Source organism: Epinephelus fuscoguttatus, linkage group LG15 (assembly GCF_011397635.1).
Source record: "Epinephelus fuscoguttatus linkage group LG15, E.fuscoguttatus.final_Chr_v1".
Lineage (NCBI taxonomy): Eukaryota > Metazoa > Chordata > Actinopteri > Perciformes > Serranidae > Epinephelus > Epinephelus fuscoguttatus.
In genome coordinates, this window is record NC_064766.1 from 27121503 (window position 1) to 27131020 (window position 9518).

A 9518-nucleotide genomic window follows, 5' to 3' on the forward strand; every position below is an offset into this window, starting at 1 on the left:
TAATGTGCAATTGACCGCACACCTGCTAAATAATGCAGTGGCTTGTTTGGGGCCATAAGGAGAATTTAAATAGTATTGATAGGCTAAGCTGCCATGGTGTAGGATGTATGCAGTCAGAAAGCCCCACTCTGTATTGATCACAGAGCGGGCTTAAAGCAGAATAGCTCCCAGTTCTTGAACAAATGAGGACAGAAAAAAACGAGGGAACAGAAGAATAGTGGTGAGGAGTGATAGGTCAGAGCTGAATGTTATGGTACAGGAGAGAGAGGAAGAGGAACGATGTGGAGAGAGACGAAGTGAGAGTTAGACAAGGAGACGTCGGGGGCCGTCGATCCATCCAGCGCATCGCCGCGGGCAACCAGAGGAGTAAAGTTGTTAACGAGTGTGTGGACAGTGGTGTCAGGCAGAGCGCAGCTCCATCAGGGAAATGAGACGCCCGGGTTCTATTATGGCCCCAGGTGCATTATGGGAGGACAAAAGGAAACTTTTGGTGGAAATAGATTATAGACAATGAAAAGAACAGGAGAGAATTCACATTATGCTTATTTTATTCTGAGATGTTGGTTTTTATTTTTAGTTCGTAACAAAAAAAGTCTTTATTTGCTCCTTTTCATGTCTTTTGCTAAAAGTTTTTTTCTTTATCTCTTTGTTGTTTTTATGGAGACAAAGGTGACTTGAATTGTGTTGAATCTATTTTTAAGTGGACAGTCTGGTGTCTTCAGAACAGTCAGCATTCAACACATTCTCACTCCGACCTCGTCACATATTGACGTTTGGTCATGGACTTGCTACGTCCACATATACCGTGCAAGGTACCCTGGGTGCTTTGGTTGTTGACGTTCTGGGACGCCGTGTCAAGTTCTGCCTGTTACATGCCTTGTCTTCTTTCAAAATACACTTCTGATTTCACAGGAAATTTACATATACAGTCTCGTTCAAAATAAACACATTGCATCGGTAAACACCGCAAATTGACATTGTTTTTCCGTCAACAACAAAAACATGTGGTTAGGTTTAGAAAAAAAAGATCAGGGATTGGCTTTAGAATCTTACAGGATGCGAACACCACTCTGTCCTGCCGCATTTCCCCCTTACGCCGTGGAGCACCAATAACGGCAACTGGCTGACGTTAAAGGACGGCTTTTCCCGTTGGTTTCTGAAGCCGCAAGTCACTTCCTAAGCGCCGGATTTTGACGACGTTGGAGTGAGACCGTGCTCCAAAAATAACTAAATAAATTTGCAAGCAGCTTATTGTGACCAATAATTCCAATTTTTGTTGGGCAGCGACCTCTAGTGGCTGTAGGAGCAAAGGAGGAAGCCAGGTGACAAAGTATAGAAAGCGATAAAGTCCAAGTATGGAAAATGTGTTCTTGTTCCAAGGTCGATGTATACAGACGCTTTGTCATGCCCCTTGGTGTCTCATAACAATTCACAGAGCAAGGTGGCACACAGCTAAAACACATCGTACAGGCCCTGACACACCAAGCCAATCGTTGGCTGTTGTTGAGCGTTGCCCTAGTCTTTGCAAGTGTCCCACACCATTGGTCCTGGTCGGCTTTTTTCAGCCGATTCAGCACGTTAAATTGGTGTCGAAGACTGCGGAGCCTGTCAGTGAATGAAATCACTCTGATTGGCAGTTCAGCTCAGCGCCCGAGAAAAGAAACAGAAGTGAGGAAAGTAAACAAACAGCTAAAGTCAACCACTCTCTCTCTCTCTCTCTCTCTCTCTCTCTCTCTCTCTCTCTCTCTCGAGGCTAAACAGAAATACTAAATATGTATTACTGGAGCTTTTTAGTTTTCTTAAATCAAATGTTTTATATTATAGTAATTGAAAGGCACCAAAAGAGAATCCAAAATATCACAGTCAAGATCCTTTTAGAGTCAGTAGATTCTGTGTGGTGATACCAATCGCCTCTGTTTTTCTCTGAATATCTGATATGTATTCCACTAACACCTCAAGATGACTCCAAACTCACTTTGTGCCTGATCTGATCAAAACATTCGTGGTAGCAAAAGATTACAAGAACAACAAAGTAGCATCTCATGTCCGAGGCAGATATTTTTCTTATCTGACAAACATCTCTTCTCAGCTGGTGTTGTTCTGTCAGGAATTAGCAGCACTTAAAGCTGGATGCATGACAGGTCTGCAACAAAACAACCAACTTATCAAAGATACGTGTCATGCATCCTTGGGTTATTATGAAGAAACCTCACAGTTAATCTGTTATGATCGGTATCACTCAAGAAGAAAAACATGTTTCTCTGACCATTAGTGAGCGTGGTGTGTTGGTGTGTGTGCAGTGCAGCGGCCTCAGGCTGTGTGCTTAGTGAGGATTGTAATGGGGCAGCTTTAAAGGGGGATTAATGCAGTGTGGCCGAGTGAGAAAAACACTCCTGTACAAACAAACATGAGTGATAATTAATAGGACAAATACATTACAAAGGGTCATATATATATATATATATATATATATATATATTAGATTGTAGACTCACTTCTCACAAGTGCTTTGTCTGTGAATGCTGCGAGTTATAGTGAAGTCAATTTGTGTTCTTGAGTTGGAAACTGTCGCTATTAAGCCATGTTTAATGTGTGTTTTGAATCAACTAAACTTTACAGCACTTCACAGAAATCTCGCCACCGACTGGTGTTTCGGAGGTGTAACTGCAGAGCGACACAGACACACCACCGCACAGGTATAAATGCTCACAACGGTGTAGGCCACGTGCCTGGACTCTGCAAAGAGCTGACACTCAAGTATAAATCCTGCTTTAGGTTGCAGTGCATCTCTAGCAGTGCACACACAGTTACACACCTATGACACAGCTGTCAGGAGCAACTCGGGGTTCAGTATCTTGCCCAAGAATGCTTTCACATGTGGTCTGGAGGAGCTGTGGATCACACTGCCGATCTTCTGATTAGAGCATGACCTGCTCTGCCTCCTGAGCCACAGACACCCTGAATCAATGCCGCCCCATTGATTCGATAAACGAAATGTTGTGTTTTTATTTTTTCCTCAAAAATTAACCGCTTAGTCACTGGTTAATGGGTGTCAGGCTGTCATAAGCAAAATTTAGTGAAACAGACATTCCTCGATGCTCCATTTGAATAATTATTGTGACCTTCACCTGGAAAATGCCATTTTATACGGTAACTGTTATCTTAAATGTTGGTCTTTAAAGTGTTTCTCTCCTTTCATCTTCAAGTATGTCAAAGGATCACAAGTTCACATTTAATTTCCAATATTCTAATATATTCTAATATCTATTCTAATAGCTCAGCCTATTTTAGCCACCTCCCCTCTTAGCCTCTGATGTTCCCTCTTTGCATGATAAACAGCTTTCAGCCCTCAGAATATGTATGTGGCCCATATTTATTCATATGTGCGGTATATGAGAGCAGACAATTCTGCTTTGGGTGTGTGGGAGAGGAAATATATAAATAAGAAAGTAAATAAACAGTCAAAATAAACAGCCAGCGTAATAAGGTTAGGGTTTTTTTTATATATTGATATTTGCAGGGAGAGCTACAGGAGAGGGCAAAATTAATGACAGCAGACATAATGCCATTGGGATACTTAGGAGTGTGTCCAATACTTTAAGTAATAGCGTTAATGGCGAATTTGAAGGAATTTAATTTCCAACATCAAACAGCGGCGCCTTTAGAAAGCCAGCACCCTCTCGCCTCCGAGAGCTTCTGAACTCGCCTCCTCTCAGAAGGAGGAAGAGGAGGAAATCATCTCGGCGGCGGCGGGGCATGCAGGGAGGCAGGTGGCTAAAAACTTCCAAGCAGAACAGCCTCTCGAGTCGCAGGGTGACGCTTGTTAGGCTCAGGCCCAGAGGAGGGAGCATGGCCAGTAAGTAAGGTTATTGGGAAATAATTAGCCTAGCCCGGGAATCAGCGGGGATAGCAAAGTCCTCTGGGGTAAAAACGCCAGTGCCCCTGGCCTCGTTTCCACAGCTAATTAACTTTGAAGAGAGCCTATTAATAAGGTTGTCTTCATAGAGAAAAAGCCTGAAACTATATGCAGAAGGAACTTTTTGGTGCGGAGGAGGCGGGAATTCAATTTATAGACGAAACACAAAGACGTAAGTGAGCAAATAATTGAAAATGAGGTGGTCTTTTTGGGTATTTCTGCAGGAAGTTCTCTCTTTACACATTCAGAAACCATATCAGCCTCCCCCCCTCAGCGTCAGATTGTCACATCAACTCCATGAAAATGTGCCCCAGATCGTTTGCTCCCCACTTCCACAGCGGACGTCATCCCCAAGTGGCCACACGTCCCCTTACCTGTCATCCCAGAAGCAGCTGCTGTTGCTGCTGCTCAGGTCCAGGTCTAAAAAAAAAAAAAATTAAAAAAAATCTAGCCTCTTAGCCTGCGGCTGTGGGAGAGCGGCGCAGGCCTCAGCGCCTAATCACCCCCTCCCACGACAGCACTCATCAAGACAGCAGCTCCAACAAATCAATCTCCCTCTGACAGTTCATTTAGACTGAATTAATTTGGAATTAGGGGCCATTACTGCAATTGGCAGGCGTGGATATTCCCCTAACGCGGGCTGTTATCCTGCTTTGGGGATAAAGAAAAGGAGCCAGCTTTTCTTTTTTTCCTCCTCCCTTTCTTTTTCTGTAGGATCGACTGGATAAGGTGTTTTTCTGTGCTGATCGCAGGGCTGAGGGAGGGAGGCATTGGATTTTCAGTTTAACTAAATCATCATTGTTCTCAATCAAAAGTCAGACTCTGCTGATTGTTTTTTTTCCCTGTTTTTTTTTTTTTCCTCAGATGGAAGTGAAATAGGTGTTTAATGAGGGTCGTTGGTCTATCGACTGTCAAATTGTTGCCAGGGGCCAATTAAAAGTCTGATAGTCCGCTGTAATAGCAGAGAAAACAATGAATCGGGAAAAACACAAGACAGAAAAAGACAGAACCGCAGGGCTGATAAAGTACCTTTAAACTCTTTGTGATCGGGGCCAGAGAGACGATAAACAATATAAATATTGTACCAACAATTGAAGGTTTTGTGAGAGGGATTTTCAGCAAGTCCACATCCCACCCACAGGTCTTATGTATTATTAAATAGCTCAGATGTGAATTAAGACACAAAACCAGGACTTATACAAATTAAGCTTTACCTAAATGTCAAAACATGCTGCAAAAAACTGGCATTTCCTCCTCGTTTATAATTTAATGTTCCTGTTTTCCTAAATTTCCCAGAGAGCTCTGTGATGTCGCCTTTATGTTCAGCGCAGCATTATAGCTGATGTGCAGCTGATCTGCTGAACAGACTGACTGGGCCTCTCTATCTCCTGCTGGGAGGCAGCAGCTTGAAGTTTACCCAGGGTTCACGACCCTGTGACCTGGAGGTTTGACCGAGACAACTCAGCTCCATGGAGACGCCGCTTTCAAAAGATAAACACTCTAACATCACACACACTTCTGCAACACACACACACACACACACACACACACACGGAGGTTTGGCCGAGACAACTCAGCTCCATGGAACGCCGCTTTCAAAGATAAACCTCTAACATCACACACACTTCTACCTTACACACACACAAGCACAGATTATAAGATTCAATAATAAACAATAACAGTGTGAACTCCTGAGCTCTGATGGCTTATATTAGGCTTTTTTAGATTTTTAGATTTCTTGACAGGTATATAAATGTCACATTAGTCTGTCTGAATAAACGAGCAAGGCTTTCTGAAGTTGCCACTTTGCACCAGAGACAATCATAGAAAAGCAGATTCTTCTCAGAGGAGGCTTATAGCTTTTTTCCCACCAAAATCAGTGCAGATAATCAGGGTTTCAAAATGCAGAAAAAAAGGTGATAGACTCCTTTCCTATTGCCAGCTCTGCAGTATATGACTAGGCCTTGTTTCCACTGCAGTGTCACTTTTAATGTCACAAAGACTCTGGAAAACAGGTTAGTAAACACTTCAAAGCAGCATGGAGGCCAGTGAAAATGTCTTGTTACTTATTAAGTCTCTCTCTCAAACTCAGTGCCAAATAATTTGGAACAATGTTCGAGCACTCCTTGGACAAAGACAGACAGAATTTGTGACTTTGCTACCCTCTGGAAGGCGCTACAGATCATTAAGAATCCAGACAAACTGACTCAAACACAGGTTTTTCCCCACAGCAATATGGACTTTGAATGAATTCAAATACACAGGATGAACCTTGGTTTAATGGGTGTAATTACTACACTTTATATGCAATATTCACAGTCAGAGAATGTGTAGTTTTTTACCTATTACACTTGTCTATTATTTAGGACATGGCTTTAACTGTCGACACCTTACAGGAGCAGCATTCCCAATTTCATTGTATTTATTAATGATACAGTGAGGGCAAGAGGGTGAAAATTAGCACGTCCACCTGGGTATCATATTTACATCACTGTAATCATCAGAGATGCAGCCAGTGATTACCTGTGACTACTGCAAAGTCATTTGTCCCATGACGATTGTAACTGTTCCCACTAAAGACGAAACCCAGATGTAAGTGTATTAGAGGGGGTTTTGTCCAGTGGAAAAGGGGCTTAAGGGACCACAATGCATTGCTGTCATTAGCAAAACTTGTGTAATGTTTACACGTTTTTCAATTATTTTGAGCCCACTTCCCTGCAGGAGTTTGACCAGCCAATCAGCCTGTTAGAAGTGCAGGTCAGCACGATGCATTGTTGAGATTTAAGCCTGATTTATGGTCCTGCGTTAAATCAACAACGTCACTACGTCGGAGGGTACGTGGCTACGCAGAAGGCTCGCCGTAGCTCCCAGTGTAGCCTGACGTGCACCTCCCCAAAAATGTAACTACACGTCAAGGCGACGCAGACACAGCGCAGAACGAGAGGGCTGTGATTGGTTTGCTTGGTAGCAACGCATTTCCAGTTCCGTATTTCCAGATTGCGCCATCCCCGCCATCTTTAAACATCTTCTGTTGCGATGTAGATGTTGCAGTATTAAGGCCCATTTATGCTCAACGTTCAATACGGATATGGATACGGATACGGATATGGATATGGATACGGACGGAGCAGTCTGTCCGTGCTCCGCGTTCATTTCTCTGTGACCGGAAAAGCCAGAAGCTAAACAAAGAATCAACTAGAGAAGACGATAACCATTCAGAAAAGGAACGCAGCCTCCTACTGCTCTGGTGGTGAATTGCACCATAACGAAATGGAGTGACGGAGAAGTTCGAAGGGTTCACGATGGCGTCACGGCAGCGATGTAGGTACGCCACAGGACCATAAATCAGGCTTTAGGAGGTGTGCACATCGGCTCCTTTGTGAGTCTGCTGCTACCTGTAACATCCTTAGGTGAGCAGAGATGTTTACATCTGTGATTACAGAAGCCTAATTATAACTTCAGTGCTGCTAAAGTTTTTTAATAGTAATTCTGGGAAATGTCGGAAATTACGACTTGAAACAAAAGAAGAAGATGAAAAGGCCATTTGAGGTAAAGTGAGCACCAGAAAAGCGTGAGGAGACATTTTCTTTAATAAATGAACAACACTGTTACACCTGTAAGTTCAAACCAGTCTCCGTCCCAACTCATCAAAAACTGACGCTTGGTCAGTGGCCCTCAGCGTCATATACCAACACACTGAGGCAACCATTTAACGACAGTATATGACACACCAGACAGCCCCCACAACTACTGTAGTACAAAGAACAAGACAGCCCACATAGGGCAGTTGGGAGGGAGGAGGACAGGTCAAACAAACTCCAGACTTTCACCCTGGAGATCATTGTTCATGCCCAGTGTGAAACCAAAAGTCAATCCAGTTATTTAAATAAGTAAAAAAGAATATATTCGGACAATCCCATCTCACTCCGAAACTGTCGAAATCCAGTGCTTGGGCAGTGACTACCGGCATCAGACACAGATGAAAAAAGCCGTCCTTTAATGTCTGCATGATATGCAGCCGGTTGCCGTTATAGTTTAAGTTTAAGCCCGGCAGAGAGTGGTGTTCGCGTCCTGTGAGATTATAAAGCCAAACCTGTACTTTTTTCCTAAAGCCAACCATGTGTGTTAGTTGTTGAAGGAAAAAAAAAATTAATTTCTGGTGTTGTACTGACGTAGTAGGTTTTGTTTAAAAAAAAAAACAACTGTATGTAAAAAGTAAATTTCCTGTGAAAACAGATATGTATCTGAAAGAAGAGAACTTGACATGGCGTCCTAAAACGTCAACAACCAACGCACTCAGGGTACCTTGCACATCGTACCTGAACATGGAAAGTCCATGACCCAAATGTCAATATGTGACAAGGACGAAGTGAGAATGTGTTGATTAGGATGTAACCCCTTTGTAATCACCAACATTTTGATTAGTAACTGTAATTTAAATACATTTTTTTTTACTTTTACATATTTATTTTGTACTGTAATCACGTAACACTGTTCCATGTAACTATTATTCTCTAACACTGATGGTTGATGACTGTTTGAATTACATTTACAATCTTTGTTTGGCGATCCAAACACAATCAGACACATCCTAATGCTTGAAATAAAATCAGTAATAATCTGCAGGAGTTTTATTTTTAGCTGGCTCTGTTTTCATACACTCAGTTTTTGGCATTCAGTGTTGTAAACAGGGCCGACAGGTTATGAGAGGTGTGCGCCAGGCGACGCAGAGGGGCTCCTGCGTCCAGCCATGAGATCAGAGTAAATATTAACACTGACACACTGCTGTGGAAATACCTCAGAGACTTAACGGGAGCTACAAGGAACAGGGCAGGAAGATGAGTGGGAGGAGAAGAAAGACGAGTTGATGCAGACGATTAGGTGAGCCAAAAGGTAAACGGCAGGGCAACGCACACAGATAACCCCGAACACACACACACAGATACCCTGTCAGCCCCACCCCATCGACACTCCAAACCCAAAACACCTCTATCCCTCTGACGACATGTTCTCTCAACACCTACGCAGGGCTCAGAGGAAAATACAGCCAGGTCCTCAGCTGACACAACAACTACACACACTGAAAACACAAGGCCTTGTTCATTGCATCATTTTCTTTTTCATTACACATGTTCAACTTGTCAGAAACTAACTTTTCAAAACACAAACAGAGGGCATGTTGCGGTCAATTTTAAGATAATATCTCTTTTAATTTGGGACAATATCAAAGGCAACCTAAGTATTTTTTGGCAGAGGGAGGGATGTTGTGATCTGAGCCGAGGATAAAAGCACCCGAGGAGGTTGCGGGTTGGAGAATGATCACATTACGAATACATGCTAAAGCCGAGAGCAGACAGTGCGGCCCTCTATTTATTATGTTTTCAGACCTGGGCAGAATGTTCCATCAGCCTGAGAAATATGACAGTGATTTCACCGACACACTCTCAGGTTTCAACGCAGGTAGGCAGGGATGTATTGGTGTGTGTGGACGACATGTGTGAGTCTGTATGGACGCCAGAAAATGATTATGTATATATACTGAGAGAGGAAGGGAAGAGATGAGAGAGAAGAAAGCGAGAGACGTGGTGAAAGGTTCATGTTA